Genomic DNA, 26459 nt, shown 5'->3' on the forward strand with positions numbered 1-26459 from the left:
TCTCGCCATGATGCAAGCTAACTGAAATATTTCTGTATCACCCGGCCTTTCCCGAGTGTGCCTCCTCCTCTTGCGATTCTTGAACAGCGTAGTCGCTATTACTAGCAGAAACTTGCTACCGAACTCAACTAGTGTTTCTCCTCTCTCATTCCTTGTCCCAAGCCCATATTCTCCTGTAGCCCTTTCTTCTACTGCTTCCCCTACAACTGCTTTCCAGTCCCTGATGACTATTACATTTTCGTCTCCCTTTACGTACTGTATTATTCTTTCGGTATTCTCACATACTTTCATTCTCCTCATCTTCAGCTTGCGACGTCGGCATGTACTCCTGAACCATCGTTGTCGGTGTTGCTTCGCTGTTGACTCTGCTAAGAACAACCCTATGACTGAACTGTTCAAAGTAACACACTCTCTGCCCTACCTTCCCATTCATAACGAATCCTACTCCCGCCACACGATTTTCTACTGTTGTTGATATTACCCTATACTCATATGACCATAAATCCTTGGTTTCTGTAATGCTACTTCCTTGGACGAGAAATAAAAATCAAAAAGTAGCTCCCAATATCCCAAAGATTTCCCCCCAAGTCCCAAATTCCCAGAAAAACGAATAAGTGAACGAAGTTTCATTTATCACTATCATTAGGACAATAACAAGTAATTAAATCAGGAATCTAAGACTTGACAATTTAGCAATCTACAAAAGAAAGATTAAATTTCAGTAAAATTAAAATCAAAATCATAATAAAAAGCAAAGTTAGCATAAATTAACATTCGCAAAACAGAACCAACGATCCCAAAGAATTTTCCGTGTGAGTACTCTTTGCGAATCGTGAGTAATGACTAAGCATAATTCAATGCATTGTCACTACGTTACGAGAGTTAGCCGAAGCAGGTCATATATTTTAATGCTCGTACATGTGGGCGCGCTTAGATTGTTTTTGAGATTGAATAATTGCGATCTATTATGACGCAGTAATACGATCTTCTGACTTCAAATATCACGGCATTAGAATTCGAACGGAAGATTTTTACCTACTAGAATAAATTGAACTTTTAACTAGATAATTGAACTAAACATTACTTAGACAGTGATTTAGGCAACGAACACTGATAGACAGTTTTCATTCACAATAGCCAGTGGTTTATGGAACTTCAGTGATAGGTTCGAAGCATGTAATTTAAATCCCCCCAACACCTGGGAAAGTTTTCTTCTCAAGGCTCGGTTAGGAAGTGACTGATATCGTGCAGTAAAACACCCTCTCGTGCCAAGTCGTGCATTTGTAATTTAAAATTCACTCATATTATTGACATGAAACTCCCGAGTAATAATTACGCGCAGCGATAATACACTCCTGGAAATTGAAATAAAAACACCGTGAATTCATTGTCCCAGGAAGGGGAAACTTTATTGACACATTCCTGGGGTCAGATACATCACATGATCACACTGACAGAACCACAGGCACATAGACACAGGCAACAGAGCATGCAGAATGTCGGCACTAGTACAGTGTATATCCACCTTTCGCAGCAATGCAGGCTGCTATTCTCCCATGGAGACGATCGTACAGATGCTGGATGTAGTCCTGTGGAACGGCTTGCCATGCCATTTCCACCTGGCGCCTCAGTTGGACCAGCGTTCGTGCTGGACGTGCAGACCGCGTGAGACGACGCTTCATCCAGTCCCAAACATGCTCAATGGGGGACAGATCCGGAGATCTTGCTGGCCAGGGTAGTTGACTTACACCTTCTAGAGCACGTTGGGTGGCACGGGATACATGCGGACGTGCATTGTCCTGTTGGAACAGCAAGTTCCCTTGCCGGTCTAGGAATGGTAGAACGATGGGTTCCATGACGGTTTGGATGTACCGTGCACTATTCAGTGTCCCCTCGACGATCACCAGTGGTGTACGGCCAGTGTAGGAGATCGCTCCCCACACCATGATGCCGGGTGTTGGCCCTGTGTGCGTCGGTCGTATGCAGTCCTGAATGTGGCGCTCACCTGCACGGCGCCAAACACGCATACGACCATCATTGGCACCAAGGCAGAAGCGACTCTCATCGCTGAAGACGACACGTCTCCATTCGTCCCTCCATTCACGCCTGTCGCGACACCACTGGAGGCGGGCTGCACGATGTTGGGGCGTGAGCGGAAGACGGCCTAACGGTGTGCGGGACCGTAGCCCAGCTTCATGGAGACGGTTGCGAATGGTCCTCGCCGATACCCCAGGAGCAACAGTGTCCCTAATTTGCTGGGAAGTGGCGGTGCGGTCCCCTACGGCACTGCGTAGGATCCTACGGTCTTGGCGTGCATCCGTGCGTCGCTGCGGTCCGGTCCCACTTCGACGGGCACGTGCACCTTCCGCCGACCACTGGCGACAACATCGATGTACTGTGGAGACCTCACGCCCCACGTGTTGAGCAATTCTGCGGTACGTCCACCCGGCCTCCCGCATGCCCACTATACGCCCTCGCTCAAAGTCCGTCAACTGCACATACGGTTCACGTCCACGCTGTCGCGGCATGCTACCAGTGTTAAAGACTGCGATGGAGCTCCGTATGCCACGGCAAACTGGCTGACACTGACGGCGGCGGTGCACAAATGCTGCGCAGCTAGCGCCATTCGACGGCCAACACCGCGGTTCCTGGTGTGTCCGCTGTGCCGTGCGTGTGATCATTGCTTGTACAGCCCTCTCGCAGTGTCCGGAGCAAGTATGGTGGGTCTGACACACCGGTGTCAATGTGTTCTTTTTTCCATTTCCAGGAGTGTATTTGACTGTAGCGCTCGGCGCTTGTGTAGAATCTTTGACTCAAATAACAAGCCCACTATTACGATTTCTTAGATACTTGAAATTACGGCCAGCTTGTAGGGAATTTGTTGTGGATGTGACTGTATTTGTTTTATCATTAGTAATTCATCATTAATCAGTTAAATATCGATTACGAACGATTAATTAGGATTCTTGGTGAAATAAATATCTCACGCACATCGACAGTTCGGTTCATCACTATTATTTTGTGTTACGTCGTCTTCGTAACTTGATAACGATCTCAACACTCTATCCGACTGACGCCGAGTTTTAGCCGACGCCAAGTACAAATCAAACCAAATCATCAAGAAGAAGAAGTGTTATATTTCTTTCCAATCACTTCATTATATCTACACTGAGCCTTTGCGTTTCCCTTTTCAGATACTGTAGCTTCCCTACCACGCTCAACCTTCTGGCATTCCACGCTCCGACTCGCAGAACGGTAAAAAATTAGGCAGCGGCGGGTTTAGAACATAGGACTGAAGACGTTTTGGTTTCTAATTAAAGACGCTATCCCCCATCTTTTATTTTATTGACAAATGGGAAGATTCGTTGCTGTGTTCTTGTAATATCTTAATAACAGCCCGGCTGTTGGACTGTTGACTACCACATCAACGCCGGATTTGTGTCATATGATGGGCAATTTCTGGTCCTGTTGAGAGGTGTTGCAATTGAAGCCCGCTAGCTTCAACAGTAGCAAACCGGAAACTTCCTGACTGACTAAAACTGGTGCCGGACCGAGACTCGAACTCAGGACCTTTGTCTTTCGCGGGCAAGTTTCGAGTTCGGGTCTCAGTCCAGCAAACAGTATAATCTGCCAGAAAGTTTCGTAACAGCACACACTCAGCTGCAGAGTGGAAATTTCATTCTATAGTAAACCTGTTTAGGCTACCATTCAGAATATTGCCTTGAATGCAGTTACAGCGGAGCCTAGTTCACTTACAGCTATGCATGGACGTGAATAAATTGCTGATATCTACGAAGGACAGAATGAAATTGTTGATCATTTTCAAATCTCCATGGAGGTTTAGAAAAAGGGTTTTGTTGTCATTCCTTGCGTCCTCAACGTGTGATAAACGAATTCGTGCCACAGTCAAAATATATATAAGACCCCTCCCAGAAAGTACACGTCACCATCATCTGGTCTAAAATCAATGTTGTGAAGATCCTACTGTATTCACTAATAGTCATTCCAGACGGCTGACGTCTGAGATATTGACTAAAGCACTTCCCCAGAAGTGGATATAGCCACTCACATACAATACAGGCAATTTCAGGCGAGATATGCATACAGAAAATCCACAATGGACAATACATGAAGCCGGCCGTAGTGGCCGAGCGGTTCTAGGCCCTACAGTCTGGAACTGCGCGACTGCTACGGTCGCAGGTTTGAACCCTGCCTCGGGCGTGGATGTGTGTGTTGTCCTTAGGTTAGTTAGGTTTAAGTAGTTCTAAGTTCAAGGGGACTAATGACCTCCGAAGTTAAGTCCCATAGTGCTCAGAGCCATTTGAACCACTTGAACAAAACATGAAGCTTGAGTTTTTGCCATTTTGTGACTCCATGTGGGGACGATTATTTAATACCTCAACACTGACAGTAATAAGTCAATCATAAAGGATCAATACAAGTGCGACAGTTCATGACCACTGTGTAGGATGTATAGGGCAGAGAATGCCCTGTGTATACACACATCTGAGGAGTTTACTGTCTGAATTGTAGATATAACAAGATTGAGGACATATTGTTAAATTCCACGACATTACCATCCTTAGACCGACGAATGTCTTCCGGGACAGTATAATAGAAGAAGCGATACATATTAAAATCGGGGAAAAGCAACGTCGATAACGGTGGCAACATGTAAGAGCCTAGAGTATAGGGTCCTCCCGTTGCGACATTGCAGCCTGTGGTGTTTAGGTACGATATTACCGAAAGTTCCCTGGAGTCACAGATAGGGAACATAAAGAAACGTTTAGAAAGTGTTGCTCTTACGAACTTCAGGTTGTCCTCGTCTCACAGATAATGCTGCGAATCACGGATAAAGCGCAAGAACCAGATTCCATATTTGCAGACTTACGGAAAGTGTGCCTCATCGCAGACTGTTAATGACAGTCCGAGCATGCGAGATAGGTTCTTAGATATTTGAGTGCCTTGAAGTCTTCCTTCATCACAGAAGCCAATAGTTGTCCAGGAAGGCGTGTGCTGATCAGATAAATAACCATCGTCAGGAGTGCTCCAAAGTGTAATCGCATCGCTCTTGTTCTCTATACACAAATAATTTCACAAATTATCGTCAGCAACCTGCGGCCAACGATGCTGTAGTTTACGGAAAAGTGTGGCGGTTGTGTGACAACAGTATGGGACAGAATGACTTAGAGAAACTTTGTGTTTGTGTGACGAATGTCAGCTTGCTCTACACGTAGAAAAATGTAAAATAACACAAATCAGTAGGAAAAACAATCCCATAATTTTAGAAGACGGTATTGGTGGTGTGGTTTTTGACGACGTTACGGCAGCTAAACATGTAGGAATAACGTTGGAAAGAGATACAAAATAGAGCGAGTTCAGTAGGACGGTAGTGTGGAAGTAAAAGGGAAGAATTCGGTTTATTGCGAGCACTGCTTCATCTGTAAAGGAGGTCGTATGTAGATCACCAGTACCACCCAAACTGGAGTATTGCTCTAGTGTTTCAGATTCTCACCAGGGAGATGTGTAAATTCCTGACTTCCATATATGAATAAAGCTTCAGATGTTTTCATTCTGTAATTGATGCATTTCATAGTATGTACGGTACGCATACCATGTATAGTTTGTACATTAAATGTATGCCAAAGTGTTCTTTACATGGGTATTTGATTAGCAGTAATAGTAAAGTTTCATTGTAATAGTAATGAGTGGTTACACCGTGGGACTGTGTGGGCATTGCTAGGACCGCGCTATCTAGTGGCCGGTTGTGAACCCCAGAATCGCAGCAGGTAAACCGGCGTGGAATAGGACAGTATGATGCCGACCGTTGTTAGTCGAGCAGCGGTCATGTGCCAGACAGATTTATATTGTGACTTCTGTTTTACATATCTGATGGAAACGAATGACGATGAGAGCAGTTGTTTTTTATTTTTGTGACAACGATTTTATATCAGCTGGTCTGCCTCATGTATCGTTATATCCAAATAGTTTATAAATGATGGTCTGCATTCAGGTATGTGGTGCTGTACTAATAGTAATGTATATAGCGTAACTCATGTAAGCCCTCCCTCAAACCTGTCATGTTATATCTTCACAGATCCGATGATGACACCTTTGGTGTGTCGAAACCGGTTATCCAGTAAACAGTATTTAAGCGATCTTGGCTTTTGAATTATTTCTACAACAGAGTGATCCCCCTACTACACAATATGGGTTCACTGTATCATATAAGGTCGTCGTACTGTGACGAAATTCTCTAAAGACAAAGAATGTGTCTCAGTATATAAATGCATAAAAATGGTAAATAAATGGGGCAAACTAACCCTAGCATTGTAACAGAATAGTGAAATAATGCAATAACAGTTGGAAAGAATAGGAAACCAACAATGAACCATGCATTTTAGTCAAAGTAAGAGCCTAAGACGGAAAAGGAACGTTTTTTCTTTGTAAGTAGATGTGATTCACATGTCCTGTTACCTGTTCGTCATATAGACCGAAAAACCAAATTTTAAAAATGTAACGGAATGTATAAAACACAAGAAAATATTAAACCAGAAGTTATCAACAAAGAAAACGCTCCAAATGTGTGTGTGCTGATGTAGAAGCATAGAGGATGTGATCTCTAAAACTCGCTTACTGAAGGTTATAATGCACAGATAGTATTTGGAATAGAAAGCTGGTTGAAACCAGACGTCAATGACAACGAAATCCTAAGTTCTGATTGGAATGTTTATCGTAAGGGTAGGTTAATCGCCATTGGTGACGGCGTGTTTATTGCAGAAAAAATTCGATAAAATCTAGTAAGTTTATCAAAGATTCCGAATGTGAATTAATCTGGGTGAAACTATCAAAGAAAGATAAAAGATCGTGATCGGATACTTTCATAGACAATTTGGGAAGGGATCTGTAGTTGTAGAGCGCTTCAGCCACAACTTTCAGAATATCATTAGTAATTTTTCTGGTCATGCCGTTGTAATAGGATGTGACCGCAACTTGTCAGGTATAGATTGGGAATGTTATGCAATGAAAACTGATGCCAGGGACAGGAATTCGTGTGCCATTGTTCTGGATGTCTTGTCCGAAAATTACCTTCAGCAGATTGTTAGAGAACCTACTCGTGAGTTTAACGTCTTACATCTCCTGGCAACAAACAGACCTGAACTTATCGAATCAGTTAACGTAGAAGGTATCAGTGTTCACAAGGCTGTGACGACATCTATGACGATGGGTGCTACAAGGAATGTTACGAAAGGTAGAAAGATATATTTGCTCAGCAAGGGCGACAAGATACAAATTTCAGAACATCTCAGCATTCATCATCAAATATTCGGTGATGAGGACGAAGATGTGGAGAACAAATGGAAAAAACTCAAAGGCATCGTTCAATATGCCGTAAACAATTATGTTCCGGGTAGAGTTTTGACAGCTGGGAAAGATCCACCATGGTTTAATAGCTGTTTTAGGTTCAAATGGCTCTGAGCACTATGGGACTTAACATCTGTGGTCATCAGTCCCCTAGAACTTAGAACTACTTAAACCGAACTAACCTAAGGACATCACACACATCCATGCCCGAGGCAGGATTCGAACCTGCGGCCGTAGCAGTCGCGCGGTGCCCGACTGCGCGCCTAGAACCGCTACACCACCACGGCCGGCGCTGTTTTAGGAAAACACTACGTAAGCAAAGAGCGCTTCATATCAGATGAAAGACAAGTAGAAATCTAGCTAACGACCAAAGTCTGAACGAAGCTAAAACGAACGTTAGGAGAGCAACAGGAGAAGCGTTCAATGATTTTGAAATTAGGACTTCGTCAACTGACTGAGTAACAACCATGAGAGATTTTGGTCGTATGTAAAATCAGTAAGTGGGTCAAAATCATGTATTCATTTTCTCAATGACCACACCGGTACCGAAACGGAATATAATACAGAAAGCAGCGATACCGAATTCGGTCTTCCGAAGTTGTTTCACCGCGGAAGATCGTAACACTGTCCCTCCTTTCGTACGCCGTACGAACGTCGAAATGGAAGATACTCAGATAATCGATCGCGAAACTGAAAAGGAGTTACAATCGCTTAGTAGCGGTAAAGGCTTCAGGAGCAGATGAGATACCTATAGGATTGTATAAAGATTATGCGAAAGAACTTGCTCTGTTTCTAGCAGTAAATTATCGTAGATCGCTCGAGCAACGAAAGGTACCTAACGACTGCGAAAATGCACAGGTCATTCTCGTTTTTAAGAAAGGCCTTAAGACAGATGCACACAATTACAGACCTATATCGCTGACGTCAGTCTGTTGTACAATTATAGAACTTGTTTTATTCTCAAGAATTATGACGTTTTAGGAAGATCAACGTCTGCTCTACAAAAATCAGATTGGACTTCGCAAACAGAGATCCAGCGAAACTCAACTCGCTCTGTTCTTCCATGAGATACTCAGCGCGTTGGACAAGGGCGCTCAGGTTGATGCACTGTTCCTTGATTTCAGTAAGATATTTGACACCGTCCCGCATTGCCTTTTAATGAAAAAAATACGATCTTATCTACTATCGGAGTAGACTTGCGATTTGATTCAAGACTATCTTGCAGATAGAACACAACACGTCGCTCTCAACATAACAAGATCGACAAACACAGGGAAGTGTGATAGGACCGTTGCTGTTTGCAGTATATGATGATGATGGAGTCCGATTCTCCGTCACAGAGCGTAGGGGAACGATGCGGTAGACCCGCACAGCCGTACTAGGCAGGGTCTTACTGGAGATGGTTTCCCATTGCCTTCCTCCGACCGGAATGGGGATGAATGATGATGAAGACGACACAACAACACCCAGTCATCTCGAGGCAGGAAAATTCCCTGACCTCGCCGGAAATCGAACCCGGGATTACGGGCTGGGAAAGCGGGAACGCTACCGCGAGACTATGAGCAGTGGTCCTGCAATATATATTAACGATCTAGTAGAAAGCTTTGGATGCTATTTGAGGCTATTGGCTGATGATGCAGTTGTCTATACCAAAGAGCAATTCCAGAAGATAGTAAAAATTTACAGAACGACCTTCAGAGAATTAATGAATGGTGCAGGCTCTGTCAGTTGACCCTGAACTTTAATAATTGTAACATCTTGCTCATAGGAAAAGAAATCCACTACTGTACAGTTACGCTATTGATTACAAACAGCTGGAGACAGCGTCTGCCCTAAAATATCTAGGCGCAACTATCCAGAGCGACCTTAGGTGGAATGACCACATAAAACAGATAGTGGGAAAAGCAGATACCAGACTCAAATTCATCGGAAGAATCTTTAGGAAATGTAGCTCATCCACGAAAGAAGTGGCTAATAAGGTGCTTGTTCACCCGATTCTTGAGTATTGTTCATCTATCTGGGATCTCGATCAGGTGGGATTGACGGAGGAGATAGAGAAGATTCAACGAAGGCCTGCGCGTTTCGTTACCGGATAGTTTAGCTGGCGAGAGAGCGTTACGGAGATACTAAACAAACTCCACTGGCAGACATTAGAAGAGAGGGCTTGTGGATCAGGGAGAGGTTTATTACCGAAATTTTGAGACAGCTCTTTTCGGTAGGAGTCGGATAACATTTTAATTTCCCCCACGTACATCTCGCATATTGATCACGAATACAAAGTCGAGTAATTAGAGGCAGTAAACTGGCTTATCGACACTCATTCTTGCCACGCACTACTTGCGAGTGGAAGAGGGTTGGAGGGATCAGATAGTGGTACCGAAAATACCATACGCGACACACCATTACGAGGCTCGCGGAGTATGATGTAGATGAAAACTCAGTCAACCTTTACAGGAGCTATCACTACGTAATCTAATATGAGAATTACCGTTTTGCACAAGATCCAACTAGAGAATCTTGAATGACGGATGATTCAGTAGGGCGAGGAAGTTTTCTGTGTACCGTCAAACTGAACTATACCCAAGAGTACAAAGTAATACTATTAGAGAGCGAGGGTGCGTTTATGCTGCGGCCGCCTCGCTGCTCGCTACTCGCCGGTTCGGCAATTCGGTGATGAATCAAACCCGCTGAGTCTTCCCGGTCCATTTAACCTGCATCATTGCTGCTGGCTACGATGTTTGCCGGCCGATAATATCAAGCCGGTTTGTGCTTCGCGCTGCGGCCATCGCCGTACCTCCTGAAACTTTGAGCTGTGGTCGGCTGCTTCAAGTTCACGATAGCAGTCCACCGTTTGGTTACTATTTGTTGTGCGTGGTTTCTCGTGGTCTTCATGCAGACAGTTTTGTTTGATGCAAGTGACAGTTTTAAACAGACACTTATATCAGCCGTTTTTAGAGCCATAGCGAAAAATCAGGTGTATTTAGCTTTGGTATCATTGCATTTATCTCCTAAAATAAATACTATTTGTAAGAGCTTTGGGCAATTCTGTGGAAGTGACGTTTCGGTCGATCTAAAGCATGTAATTATTTACACTTTGCGGTACAATCTTAGACATGAAAACATCGATAAATCTAACAACTTTTTTTAGCAACTGCGGTTTTTCGTCTCTAACTTGAAAGGAATTAATTACAATGTTGCAAGCTTATATTACAGTCTGTCCAAAGCAAAGTCTCATCTGAAATAATTTTTTTTTTATTTCAAATGTGAAATGCACTTTCTACGAACTGTAGGATAAGGTCAACAAGTAATTGCTTGCCTTCAATAATGTAAAGTGTAGCCCACTGCAAAATCGTAGCAGATGATTGTCCATTGTAATATGACGTCTATGATGTAAAAATTCATATATATTGTGATTTTCTTAGAGACGGATCATTAAAATTACACGAGGAACCGACACTACGCCTGCACAGATCGATAGCAATTGGTTTATTCTATCCCGCGGTGTTTGCCACTACGCTAAACGAAGTTAAACCCACGCGAACTCCGTAGGCTTGCCATCGCGGCATTGAAGCCATTCAGTACTCACATTTACTTGTGAACTGAGACATATATCAGTGTCACTTTTGTGGATGTTTTTGTGTTGGCAGAACAGCCAACACCGTGTTACGAGTGGAGGCCGAAATGCACGCGTTTTAGCTCACGCACGCTGGCGTGAAGAGGGAAGAACTATACTGACGTAAAAAAAAATGGCTCTGAGTACTATGGGACTTAACATCTGTGGTCATCAGTCCCCTAGAACGTAGAACTACTTAAACCGAACTAACCTAAGGACATCACACATATCCATGCCCGAGGCAGGATTCGAACCTGCGACCGTAGCAGTCCCGCGGTTCCGGACTGAGCGCCTAGAACCGCTAGACCACCGCGGCCGGCATACTGATGTAAGGTCTGGAACATGACAAGGAATGAGAATTCAGAAATAGGACGTAATTAGTTTGGTACTTAACTTTAATCCATTAATAATGAACGTCGCTCTTGACAGTACATGATTCACAATATTATCTGTTCAGAATACATTCTTGAAGATAGTAATTATAGTAACTGAATATGGCGCCTTGTTAGGTCGTAGCAAATGACGTAGCTGAAGGCTGTGCTAAACTGTCGTCTCTGCAAATGAGAGAGTGTGTAGACAGTGAACCATTGCTTGTAAAGTCGGCTGTACAACTGGGGCGAGTGCTAGGGAGTCTCTCTAGACTAGACCTGCCGTGTGGCGGCGCTCGGTCTGCAATCACTGATAGTGCCGACACGCGGGTCCGACGTATACTGACGGACGGCGGCCCATTTAAAGGCTACCACCTAGCAAGTGTGGTGTCTGGCGGTGACACCTCAATTGTGTCTTCAGTCCTGAGACTGGTTTGATTTAACTCTCAATGCTACTCTATCTAGTGCCAGCTTATTCATCTCCCAGTTCCTACTGTAACCTACATCCTTCTGAATCTGCTTAGTGTATTCATCTCTTGGTCACCCTCTACGATTTTTACCCTCCACGCTGCCCTCAAATACTAAAGTGGTGATCCCTTGACGCCTCAGAATATGTCCTACCACCCGATCCCTTCTTCTAGTCAAGTTGTGCGACAAATTTCTCTTCTCCCCCGTTCTATTCAATACTTCCTCATTAGTTATGTGATCTACGCTTCTAATCTTCAGCATTCTTCTGTAGCACCACATTTCGAAAGCTTCTATTCTCTTCTTGCACAAACTATGTATCGTCCATGTTTCAGTTCCATACATGGCTACACTCCATACAAATACTTTCAGAAACGACTTCCTGACACTTGAATATGTACTCGATGTTAACAAACTTCTCTTCTTCAGAAACGCTTTCCTTGCCACTGGCATCTACATTGTATATCCTCTCTACTTCCACCATCATCAGTTATTTTGCTCCCCAAATAGCAAATCTCCTTTACTACTTCAAGTGTCTCATTTCCTAATTTAATTCCCTCAGCATCACCTAACTTAATTCAGTGTCACTAGCATTTTAGAAACTCTTTTGTACTCTTTGCTATATTTCACTTGCAATAATGAATAGTCTAAAGCGTATATAACAGTAACCTACCCGCTATTAATCTTTTCCTCTAGAAGAGTTGTAAATCGAGTGTCCTTGGTTGGTATATAGCATCACTGTCCAATGACTGGCAGGAATTGTGGAAAGGTAAAGTGCTCATTAAGAAGCTAAGGTAATGCGCTACCATGTGCACAAATATCAGATTTCTTAACCACGTATTATTTTCAGAATCTATTCAGACCCTTTACGGAACTAAAAAATCACGTGAATCGAAAAGTAGACTTTTGTTCTCAGGGAATGTAAAGCTTTTAAGGAAGATATTAGAGCATACACCGACGTGGCATAGTCATATGCACCCCTAAGATTTTATGCAACGTGAAAATCAAAGAAGTGGATTTCTCCTGGCCCGGCCCGCAGAGACGTTGCAGCGTAAACGCAAGATGGCAACCGGTCAGCAGCGAGAGGCAATGAGCCAACTACTAGTAGCGTGGCTGCAGCATCAACGGACCTTTACATTCTTTGAAAGTTATGCTTGTTTTAGCAGAGAAAGAGGACAGAAGCCAACAGTAGCGAAAGATGCTTACAGATAATTCAGTTGGTAAGTTAATAAGCGTGAGCTGTTTAATCAGCTGTGACAACAGTCGTCTGACTGGTTTGAAGCGTCCTATCTTTAATTGCTTTCCTGTGCCAACCTTTTCATCTCAGAGTGGCACTTGCAACCTACGACCCAAATTATCTGTTGGATGTGTCCCAATCTCTGTCTCCTTTGCAGTTTTTACCAGCTGCAGCTCCCTCTAGTACCACGAAAGTTTATCCCTGATGACTTAACAGATGTCTTATCATCCTGTCCCTCATCTTGTCATCGTCTTACATATATTCTTTTCCTCACTGATTCTGGAGAGAAACTCGTCCTCCTTTGTCTCATCAGTCCACCTAATAATTCTTATATTATTCTGCAGACGCATATATCAGAAGCTTTCATTCTCTTCTGTTCCGATTTTCCCACACTCCTTGTATCACTGCTATCCAACGCTGTGATCCAAACGCACAGATATTTCTTTTTTAACTTTAGGCCTACACTTCATACTGGCAGACTTCTCTTGCGCAGGAATTCCATTTAGTGCCAGCGTTGTTCTGCTTTTATATCCACGTTGCTCCACCCATCACGGATGACTATGCTGCCTAGATAACAGTATTCTTCACCTACTTCGTGATCAACAATTATCATGTCAAATTCTTCGCTGTTCTCATTTCTGCCACATCTCATTACTTTCGTCTTTCTCCTATTTGCTCTTAGTCCATATTCTGTAGCCGTTACAGGGTTCATTCCATTCAACAGATACTGTAATTCTTTTTCACTTTCTCTGAGGATAGCAATATCATTAGCGAATCTTACAATATATATTACTTCATCTTGAGTTTCCATTATATTCTTCAAGCTTCCTGTTATTTTCGTCATTACTTCTTCGACACATATACACGGAAGAGTCAAAGAAACTGGCATACCTACCCACCAGACACGGAGTAGTGCCGCAATACGACGTGCCATGGGCTCGACTAAAGTCTAAAGAAGCGATGGCGGGAATTGACAATGTGTAGCCTGCACGGCTGTCCATAAATCTGTAAGAGTACGTGGCGGTGGAGATCTCTTCTAAACAGCACATTGCGAGGCATCCCACATGTGCTCAATGACGTACATGTCTGGGGTGTTTGGTGGCCAGAAGAGGTGTTTAAACTTAGAAGAGCATTCCTGCATCCACTGTAGCAGTTCTGGGCGTGTGGTGTGTCGAATTGTCCTGCTGGCATTTCCGAAGTCCGTCGGAATGCACGATGCTAATGAATGGATGCAGGTGATCAGTCAGGTTTCTTACGTTTATGTTACCTGTCAAAGTCGTATCTAGACGTATCAGAAGTCCCATCTCACTCCAACTGCACTCGTCCCACACCTTTACAGAGCCTCCACCAGCTTGAACAGTACCCTGTTGACATGCAGGGTCCGTTGATTTACGAGGTTGTCTCCATACCCGTACACGTCCATCTGTCTAATTGCATCGAGCGGATGGACGTGTGCGGGTATGGAGACAACCCCGTAAATCAACGGACCCTGCATGTCAGTGGCCGAGCGGTTAAAGGCGCCACAGTCTGGAACCGCACGACTGCTACGGTCGCAGGTTCGAGTCCTGCCTCTGGCATGGATGTGTGTGATGTCCTTAGGTCAGTTAGGTTTAAGTAGTTCTAAGTTCTAGGGGACTTATGACCACAGCAGTTGAGTCCCATAGTGCTCAGAGCCATTAGAACCTGCATGTCAGCAGGACACTGTTCAGGTTGGTAGAGGCTCTGTAGTGCTGTGAGGCATGTGTACTTGGACTGATATGGGACCCCTGATAGGTCTACATACGACTGTGACACGTGACACGGACGTAAGCATCCTGTCTGATCACCTGCATCCATTCGTGCCCCATGTGAATTCCAAAGGACTTGCACAATTCCAGCTGGACAGTGCGACACGCCACATGTCCCACGTCCAGAACTGCTACAGAGTGACTCCAGGAACACTCTTCTGAGTTTAAACACTTCCGCTGGCCACCAAAGTCCCCAGATTTGAACATTGTTGAACATAACTAGGATGCCTTGCATCGTGCTTTTCAGAAGAGATCTCCTGCCCATTGTATCGTTACAGATTTATCCACAGCCCAGATGGATTCAAGGTGTCAATTCCCTCCAGTACAATATCAGAGATTAGTAGAGTCCATGCCGCATCGTGTTCCGGCACTTCAGCATGCGCGCAGTGGCCGTACACGATATTAGGCAGGTGTCGCACTTTCTGTGGCTGTTCAGTGTATTTTTGGAGTCATGAAGAAATATCATTTTTCTACTTGTACTAGCTGTTGGCATACAGAGCGACCAGAGAGTTTCAAGAAATTTTCATAGGCAGGCTGCCACGTAATCGAAAGCCGTCCTTCACAATGTTGATCGAAATATCTCAGTATTTTCGCAGCGTGTTATGGAGGCGCGGAAACTCTGAGGGAAACAATGGAGACCTCCTGTTCAGTTTCTACGTAAAAGGATTTGTCTTAGTACCGGAAATACGTAGCAGATCAGTCACTTACAAGTGCACATGGACCAGGGAGCTTTAAACTGGAACAGCAGACGTTTTCGAAAACAGATGTAATATTGGCAGTATCCTCAAAACTCTTAGGCAAATATCCTTGTAATTCTTTAATGGTCAAGATGAATTCGTCATACCTGACGTTCAGCTTAACGCAGGTAATATTAGGAAACTGTACTGCTTTCATTCAAAATTTGTCCACGCTGAAATGTGATTTTCTTTTGAAATGCATCCCCATAGAGTCAGAAATAAGTGCAGAGTCTTAGAACGGGCAGTGCAGAGCAATGTCCTCTTACAATGCGAGGTCTGCCATCCGTTCTGATGTTCTAATTTCCGTTCCTGTACACCGTTTTCCTTCACAAATTCAACAATAGCGGGTTTTTAATCTAAAAATCGTATGAGGCATACCGCTTGACTCAACGCAAGTGCTCTTCAGTAATAGATAAAATCTCAATACTCTTCATTCAATACCATCAAAATTCTTCCAGCTGGCAGTGGAATAATGCGTGCCTGTTCAGAAATATTACCATACGTACCACCTACGTTTTCAATTGCTCTATGCCTGCAAATTTAAACCAAAACGCATCCTGATGTACAGTGCAATGAACCCCCGTCAGTTTATGGTTGTTATATTTTGCTCTTTCACTGACAAACAAAATTTGTGAATGCTTTCTGCATGATAGTGTATTGTCGTTTCATAGAAAATTTGCAGTTCCCATCGATTTGCGACTGCAAAATAGATATTGACAATTTCCAGCCCTCATTTCTGTCATCCTCACTCAATTTCTAGAGATTGTTGCGATAGTTCACTGTACTACCTCTTTCTTGTGCAAACAAAACAGCCACTAGCCCTGAGAAAGTCCGCCTTACCAGGAACACAAAGCGAAGGGCAAACAGCACAGACACCACGATTCTGCGAACTGGAGAGCGTTGCGCTGACCGAGAAGTGGCACACCGCAATACTAAATGAAATGTTTCACCGTACCGCGTACTTCCGAGAAGGACTGAGCAGAGCTTTGAAGGGTCAAGCATCAGCCCACACGCGGCTCACACATCTGCCTAGCGTGCGGTTTGGCCTGCCGTGACCGGCCCTGGTTTACACACTACATGTACTGTACCATTCGCACAAATGTCGGCCTCCTAGTCAGCTGTCTGACTCAGGGTAATAATTAACATCCTCAAAGAAAAGACTGGCATAATTATTAACACACTGAGTATGATTTTATAATCTAGTGTGTTACCGAAATATACACGATTTTCGGAAATTCCCGTTACACACATCTACAACTTGTAGAGGGGAGTAAATGCATAATATTTTCAATAGGTACCCACGTACAGAAGCGTACCGTTTCCTTTCTAAGACTGTTTCAGGCCAGACGTGTAACGCGTCCAATTCTGCTGAGGGAAGGGGAAAAGTCTCAGAGCTGCTAGTCCTGGTATGCAGTAGGGTAGGTAGAGTCACGTGTGTTACACCAGACGGTCGCCTGATGTCCATTAACGTACGCCTTGCTGCAAGACCTATTCAATGCCTGTGCCTCACCAATACAGTAACCATGATTCGGTAAAGTTTATCAAACACACAGACTTGCTCTTTGTGTATGGCGAAGCTCGAGGTAACGGAAGAGCTGATAACCGGGTGTTCCACGAACGTTTTCCGCAACATAATACGCCAATGCACAAACCTTTTGCCCAGCTTACTCCGTGGCTCCGAGAAACACCGCTGGGAGGCAAGACTGTGGTGCCCCACGACAACGTCGCACGCCCAAGTCCGAAAATGTACTTCATCACGTTGACGGGAACCCGTCAAGGAGTACTCGAACAATTGCGCGTGCAATGCGAGTTTGTCGTAGTATCGTCTGAAACGTTCCGCGTGAGCAAGAATTACATCCGTACCAATTACAAGGGTACACGCTATGGGTTTAGCCGATTATCCACAAAGCGTTGCCTACTGCTCGTGATTCCTGCAACCCGGCGTCGACACACCCCTGTTACTAGGTCGAAAGAAATGGTTCAAATGGCTCTGAGCACTATGGGACTTAACATCTGAGGTCATCAGTCCCCTAGAACTTAAAACTACTTAAACCTAACTAACATAAGGACTTCACACACATCCATGCCCGAGGCAGGATTCGAACCTGAGACCCTAGCGGTCGCCCGATTCCAGACTGAAGCGCCTAGAACCGCTCGGCCACACCGGCCGGCTACTAGGTCGAGTCCCGTTCGCAAATTAATGTAAGTTTGGTAGGGATTGTGTTCTGAATTCGTGAAGTGGGCATGTCTGGTCAGACGAAAACCTTATTGGCATGCGCATTCAGGGATTTAAGCATCAGGTTCTTATTAACGTGTGAACAAGTATCCTGGACGGTCATATGATTCGAAATACCTCCTTTCACTCAAGCAAAATGGTCCTGGATACGTGATCTACTTACCAAACGCAATGGGGACGTTCTGGGAAGCTGCGCCACTGAATGTCCGTCAGGAAATGTAGTTTCAGCATGATGGTTATACATCTCACTCCTCACGCGCTGTTCGGAGACATCTGAACAGATGAAATGTCAAAGATGTACAGGCGAAACTGGTCCAACCGCATGGCACCGTAATTGCCGGATTCGACTCCTATGGGCTACTTCTTGTGAGGTCATATGCTAAGTTTAATTTACGAGGCTCCAGTAGAGGCAGAGAGGGATGTACTGGCAAGTGTTCTAGTCACTTCACAATAATTTTAAGACACATCAGGTGGGAAGGAGAGTGTGTACCAGAACCTGCTTCATAGGTGCAATGGATTAACAACCTTGGTGGTCTCCTCATCGAGCCGCTGTTGTAATGCATCAGTATTGTTCTGCATGTACAGTGTAACAGAACAATCTTCATAGGTACATTGTCTGTAAGAACGTTGGTGGTCGCCTCATCCAGCCGTTGTGATGCATCACTACTGTTCTGTACGTCATTTTTTGTTTCGTAATATTTTAAACAATGGGGCTCAAATGATAAATGGATGTTCCTTTATGTTTCCTTTCGAATTATTATCTAGTAACTGTGTCACACCTAATTCAGTTCTGCAAGCAGAAGTGGGTAAGTCAGACATCTAAATTGAAACCATCGTAGAATGGAAGCAGTACGTTTTAGCACATGGATTACTATTCAGAATATTGTGTAGTCACTCTCTTTTCCAAGTCGTAGAAGTTTGTAACAGAAATTTCTGAACATCGTGTATTCATTGTGTCAGAACAGGTTTTGTGAGGGGTAGCTCCAATAAATGCAATCCAGAATAAAATACGTGGTAGAAAAAAAGGCAAGAGTAATTTTCCCCAATTATCTTCCTCGTAATATCACATCTCTTCGATTTGTATGCTACTAATTTCAAATGCTGAACACTAATTCAGTTACTTTATATTTAATAAAGATAGTTATTTTTATATTGCAAGCGACATATGGACAATCGAAATCACCACCATACAAATTAATCCCCAATGTGAGTCATTCGTAATTTGTGATTACATGAAGAAAAGTGTCGGTTCTCATTAAGTTATCGATCACGTCACGTAAAATGGGAAACGATAAGAAGGGGGCGCATGTTTCTTATTGGCTGTAATTTAAGGTGGCAGTTTACTGGCCCACATTGCCTAGTCAGCATGCATCTGCTTTCTTCACGTAGTCTGCTCCCTCTTGGTCCAGTGCCTTTTTGGGCAGCCCATAACTCTCCCTATTCGGCTCTGACGGAGATCTTCCTGATACAGTTGTAAAATGACCGTGGGCTACTGTAGACTATGCTAAGTGAGGGTAGCCTGCGGTGGATTTCCTAGTACCTTTGGTAACTTAAAATGGTAACCACATTATCTATAAGTTAGGTGTGTTGTATACCTGTCGACTGTTACCTCATTTTTAGCGCTTTTTATGTGTTTGCGATCATTGTGTTACTGGATTACACCAGAATATCCCCTGAAAACTGAGTGTGAATACACATTATAATGAGCTGCGTTACCTACAGAACATTTTTACTCTATATAGCGACCGTCCTATTTCTTACTAAAAAGAAGTCTAAATAGCAAATTTCAAAAACTCATTGTTTGGTTAAGATTTTGTTTGAAACTTGTTGATCTGTAATATGAAAGAGAGAGACGATCTGTTAAAACGTGTTTTTGTTATTGCCAAACAACATTCGCATTTATCAGTTATAAAAGGAAACTCTTGTCTTTGATCATCGTGAACCAGAATCTACTGAGTACAAAAATACAACCGAGCGAGGTGGCGCAGTGGTTAGCACACTGGACTCGCATTCGGGAGGACGCCGGTTCAATCCCGTCTCCGGCCATCCTGATTAAGTTTTTCCGTGATTTCCCTAAATCGTTTCAGGCGAATGCCAAGATGGTTCCTTTGAAAGGGCATGGCCGATTTCCTTCCCAATCCTTCCCTAACCCAAGCTTGCGCTCCGTCTCTAATGACCTCGTTGTCGACGGGACGTTAAACACTAACCACCACCACCCCCAAAAATACAACAATAATTATATAAAATACTGGCCATTAAAATTACTGCATTACGAAGATGACGTGCTACAGGCGCGAAATTTAACCTACAGGAAGAAGATGCTGTGATATGCAAATGAATAGCTTTTCAGAGCATTCACACAAAGGCTGGCGCCGGTGGCGACACCTACAACGTGCTGACATGAGAAACTTTTCCAACCGATTTCTCATACACAAATAGCAGTTGATCGACGTTGCCTGGTGAAACGTTGTTGTGATGCCTCGTGTAAGGAGGAGAAATGCGTACCATCACGTTTCCGACTTTGATAAAGGTCGGGTTGTAGCCTGTCGCGATTGCGGTTTATCTTATCGCGACATTGCTGCTCGCGTTGGTCGAGATCCAATGACTTTTAGCAGAATATGGAATCGGTGAGTTCAAGAGGGTAATACGGAACGCCGTGCTGGATGCCAACGACCTCCTATCACTAGCAGTCGAGATGACAGGCGTCTTATCCTCATGGCTGTAACGGATCGTACAGCCACGTTTCGATCCCTGAGTCAACACATGGGGACGTTTGCAAGACAACAACCATCGGCACGAAAAGTTCGACGACGTTTGCAGCAGCATGGACTATCAGCTCGGAGACCATGTCTGCGGTTACCCTTGACGCTGCATCACAGACAGGAGCGCCTGCGATGGTGTACTCAACGACGAATCTGGGGGTACGAATGGCGAAACCTCATTTTTTCGGATGAATCCAGGTTCTGTTTACGGCATCATGATGGCCGCATCCGTGTTTGGCGACATCGCGGTGAACGCACATTGGAATCGTGTATCCGTCATCGCCATACTGGCGTATCACCCGTCGTGATGGTATGGGATGCCATTGGTTACACGTCTCGGTCACCTCTTGTTCGTATTGACGGCGCTTTGAACAGTGGACGTTACATTTTGGATGTGTTACTCCCCGTTGCTCTACCAATCATTCGATCCCTGCGAAACCCTACATTTCAGCAGGATAATGCACGACCGCATGTTGTAGGTCCGGTACCGGCCTTTCTGGATACAGAAAATGTTCGATTGCTGCCATGGCCAGCACATTCTCCAGATCTCTCAGCAATTGGAAACGTCTGGTCAATGGTGGCCGAGCAACTGGCTCGTCACAATGCGCCAGTCACTACTCTTGATGAACTGTGGTATATTGTTCAAGCTGCATGGGCAGCTGTACCTGTACACGCCATCCAAGCTCTGTTTGACTCAATGCCCAGGCATATCAAGGCCTTTATTACGGCCAGAAGTGGTTGTTCTGGTTACTGATTTCTCAGGATCTACGCACCCAGATCGCTTGAAAATGTATACACATTTCAGTTCTAGTACAATATATTTGTCCAATGAATACCATTTTACCATCTGCATTTCATCTTGGTGCAGCAATTGTAATGGCTAGTAGTGTAGGTTCTTTTTTATTTTTGCATGTAAACTGTACTTGCGTTAAAAGTATTTGTTTAGGTTACGTAAAAGCGCGTAAGGTAAGTGCGCAGCTAATTTTTTATTTATATAATGAAATTTGTATTTTCTGAGGGTATAAAATAGTTATTGGAGAAACACTGAATGAGGTGTGAGACCAATAATTATCTGCAATGCAAACAAGCCAACAAACCAAAAAACAAAGAGAAATCGCTAGCTCCTAGTTCCCCTCTCACACATAAATTTGTTTCCTTCCCTACCAATACTGCGTGATTTACATACTGTACCGAAACTAGCGAGACACAGTTTTTTTTAGAGAGCAGCTCTAGTTTGTCCGCCGCGCTCGGTGGACCCTCATTGTGAATGTAGTGGGCTTTTGTTGCCGTGTTCTTATATGCCGGCCCCTTTCTCAACTGCACACTACTGTACCCCCATCGCTGTTTACGTGATTCTGTTATTTGGTCCTTCACTGTACCCATTACATCTCAAAGAGATTCGCACTTTGTGGAGCTCCTACATTACGTTGTCAATACCGCAGTTTGGATGAGTGCTCTTCATACGCGTACCCATGTAACTCACCCACGAATGAAGTGGCTTATAAGGCACTTATTTGCCAGATTCTTGAGTATTGTTCGTCTATCTCTGATCCCTATCAGGTGGGACTGATAGAGGAGTTAGAATAGATCCAATGAAGATCGGCGCGTTTTGTCACGGGATCGTTTAGTTAGCGAGAGAGCGTTACGCAGATGCCAAACAAACTCCAGTGGCAGACATTACAAGAGAGCCGTTGTATATCACGGAGAGATTTACTATTGAAATTTCAGGACAGTACTTTTCAGGATTCAGACAACATATTACGTTCCTCCACATACATCTCGCGTCTTGACCACGAGGAGAAAATTCGAGAAATTAGAGCCAATACATAGGCTTACCGACAATCATTCTTGCCACGCACTATTCGCGAGAGGAACAGGGTTGGAGGGACCGGGTAGTGGCACTGAAAGTACCCACTGCCACACACCATTAGGTGGATAGCGGAGTATGATGTAGATTTAGATGTATGCATCGTCACTCTTCTGCCGCTGATGGTCCTGTGACATGGGGTGCAGATATTCGTCAGTGCTGATGAGTTTCTCTTAGGCTATGCCGATGTGTACCAGTCAGTGACCTGTAAAACTTCACGTGCAGAAATATCAACAGTCCTCTGTTTCGCATTAGCCAAACTGAAACCTAAGACGAATATATGAAAAACAGAACACAGTACAGCTGTGTAAGTACCTCTTGAACTGCCCGTCATTACACTGTGAGACATGTCTCGCAGCTAGGTATAACCGTATCCATTATTAACGTTTCTATGTGAAAAACACTTCCATTAAATTAGCTTCAACAAATGTGTACATACTTCTCAGATGAAGTATTTTCAATACTCTTTAATGGGAACTACATTTTGGTAAGTTGTTCTGGAGCTCTTTCAGATATATTCTTCATAAAAAACGCTGTTCTCTCTTGAGTTCCGCATAACAATTGCCCACAGAGAAATGGTTTGGATCGTAGAATAGTTCAAACGTAATTCCTCTACGCAATTGTATAGAAGCTTTGGATGCAGCTAGATTCCCTACCTAAGAGAAAATGTACCTAGAAATAAGGGTTCTCTGCACAACATATGATTACTATATGTCAAACAACATTTACAGAGTAGGAGTGTGTGCAAGACTGGAACCTAAACAAGGAACCTTATTTTTTCAGGCTATCATGTTACCGAGAAGCTATCCGGGTATGAGTTACGGCGCGCCCACAGTTTGAAATCTGCTACTACCTCACACTAGCTTCACAAACCTTCAAAAGCCCCTACTACACCTTAACGGTGAAATAAGTCAACTGTTCCCGAACTGAAGGCCGCCATTTTGCATGAACAAATGTGAATACTGGTCTATGATTTAAGGGATAGGAGAGATTCTGAAAGGAAACCGAAGAAATTAATAAAGAGTGTAGACTTCACAGTTCAAACCCTTGTCTAAAGAGCATGAAGTTTCCTAGTGTTTTGTACTAGGTAACCATCAAAAAATGAGAAGTAATAAATATAATGGGTGTTTGTTTTAACTCTAGACAACTAAATATCTCAATAACGCCGCATAGTATGGAAAAAGGCTTAAATGAAAAGTTAATAGTAGTAAAGGGGACGTCTGTCTGTTCTACAACTGGCAACATTCTAAACAACCCTCCTAAGTGGGCGGGGTCAACTTTGTATATTCAAAGGGGAATCCTTAATTTTTATTCCATATACTGATTCTACGTCAAAAAATACGTACTGTTTACTCACACCATTGTTTCCCATTGGTGGTAAATGGGACTGTAATAGACGAATATCAAGTGTGTCTGTTTTTGAAATTAAGAAGCAATGCATTTGCTTATATACTTAATTTGGAAATCTTTTGCGTTGAAAGGACTGATATTTATGTTCAAACGTTACTTGAGTGTTGCAAATGTGATTGTACAGTACAGATCAAGCATCCCAATAGTGAGAGGCGAGGGGAATCACTGAAATCAAACATCGCTCTGGGAACAGAATACTATTACATCTACGTTGTTGTTTCTGAATAACGCCAAATGTAGATTCTAACTACACACGGCTAACCGTATTGTAGTGTACAACGGAATTTGCAACACTAAAGTAAATTTCTAGTATAAGTATCAACCGTTAAATGCAAAGGTTTACAATTAAATCTTAAATGAAATGTAGCATCAAATGCGCTGGTTCCTAAGTGAAAAAACAGGCACAGTTGGTATTTATCTAGTACAGCACCAGCGACCATGAATGAAAGAAAAATAAGGTTTGAGTAAACCGTACGTACATTTTTGGCGTAGAATACGAATACGCAATAAAAATGGGGGTTTCGTCTTTGGCAACACGAAGTGGACCTAACCAACGCAGGAGGGGTGGTTAGGAGATAGCCAGTTGTGTCACAGACAGAAGCCACCTTTACGAATATACACTTTTCACCTAGAACCTTTTCTTCGAACGATGAGTCGTTTGCGAGATAATTAGTTGTCACAAGTCAAAACAAACACTCTGTATATTCAAGAATCTGTGGTTCGCTTCCTACTCGAAGGAAGGAAAATGCGTCGGGTTATCGATTCAGAATAGCTGCATGAAACATACGCAGTAGCAGATGATGAGATTATTTTATCGTTCACTAACTTTTTCGCTTTCGATTCCTGTTTAATATTTGCTGGCACGTACTCTGAGTCTGTCTTTTGCTATTAGATTTCAGTCTTCAATTTATTTTTGTATGGCATAATTTTATGTACCTTCCTTTCCACAGTTTTATCTAATTTTTGGGTCACATAGCTTGAATTTCAGTAATTTTGGCTCTAATATAACTTGACCAACCCACTTCATTTTCACACGTTTTTCTGGCAACAGCCACTCAGATTCTTCACGAACGTTATTTGAGTGTGTTATGTCATTGTTTATGTAACATTATATCAGATATTTGACATCATTTACTAAGTGCAAGCATAGTGTCGTGCTGCTAATGGAGGTTTCAGTATGGGAACGCTACACTAGCACCAGTGAGCGGTTCAGTTATTTTTAGTAAGTCTATATGTATAATGTAGACTGAATTACTCATTCTGGCAATTTACGTGTCCACCAGTCGCAACGTCTGCTTCACGGGCTCCTTAACGTGAATGCATTGCAGTACCTCGCAGCGGAGATGAAGTAGATATTAAAAACAGAATGTTCCTCTTATCTAATAACCTAGCTGTGCCCATCGATAAACAAAAGCATCTCTATTCTCCGTGCGTCTGGCACAATCTACACTGCACTCTGCGCACTATTAAATGATCTGACACTTTTCAAGAAGAAGCTCAAACATTTCCATTAGCTACTCTTCTAACTGTTTCCCAAAATTTAAAGTTAATGACCAGTATTCCACATGTAAAACCGTAAAACAAATGCTCCCCATCTTCTGTCTTTTATGCAACTTTCTCCTTTCAGTTCTCAAACTATTTTTTGACTTTCTCTTCTCCTATCTTCATTAATAATTATATTTTATCACGTCCCTGTTTCTTTCCCGGCCTTCCAGGCCTCCTCTCATGACCATTTCGCCTGCAATCATAGTTTAAATCTATCTTCCTGGAAACTGTCACATTATAGAACACATGAACGAATGTAAAATTTATTTACTTTCCTACACTATAGCATTTACTACAAGTGATCAAAAGTATTCTGACACCGATATAAACATAGTTTTTCATAGTAGGTGCATTGTGCTGCCACCTACTGCCAGGTACTCCCTATCAGCGACATCACTAGTCATTAGACAACGTGACAGAGCACAATCGGGCTCCATGCGGGACTCACGGCCTTCGAACAAGGTCAGGTGATTGGGTGTCACTTGTCTCATACATCTGTACGCGAGATTTCGACACTCACAAAAATTCCTAGGTCCACTGTTTCCGATGTGGTAGAGAAGTGGAAATGTGAAGGGCACGTACAGCACAAAAGCGTACAGGCCGACCTTGTCTGTGGACTGACAGAGACCGCCGACAGTAGAAGAGGGTCGTAATGTATAATAGGCATACATTTATCTACATCTACATATCTACATCTACACATATACTCCGCTAGCCATCAAGCAGTGTGTGGTGGAGTGCACAATTCGCGCCAAAATCATATTTCCTCCCCGCTGTTCCACTCGTGGATCGCGCGAGGGAAAAGCGATTGTCTGAATGCGTCATTACGATACCCGTGGTCTAGGGGTAGCGTCTTTGATTCATAATCAAAACGTCTTCTGTCCCGGGTTCCATCCCCGCCAATGCCTAAATTTTGATAAATGATCATTGGCGGCTGAAGACTTCCGGCATAAGAAGTCAGCCTCATTCTGCCAACGGCCTAGACAAAGAGGGCGGAGGAGCGGATAGAGGTTCAGGGCACTCTCTTGTCGTAGGGGTGGGAGATTGCCCCTAAAGGCGGAAGAATG

Source organism: Schistocerca americana, chromosome 8 (assembly GCF_021461395.2).
Source record: "Schistocerca americana isolate TAMUIC-IGC-003095 chromosome 8, iqSchAmer2.1, whole genome shotgun sequence".
Classification (NCBI taxonomy): Eukaryota; Metazoa; Arthropoda; class Insecta; order Orthoptera; family Acrididae; genus Schistocerca; species Schistocerca americana.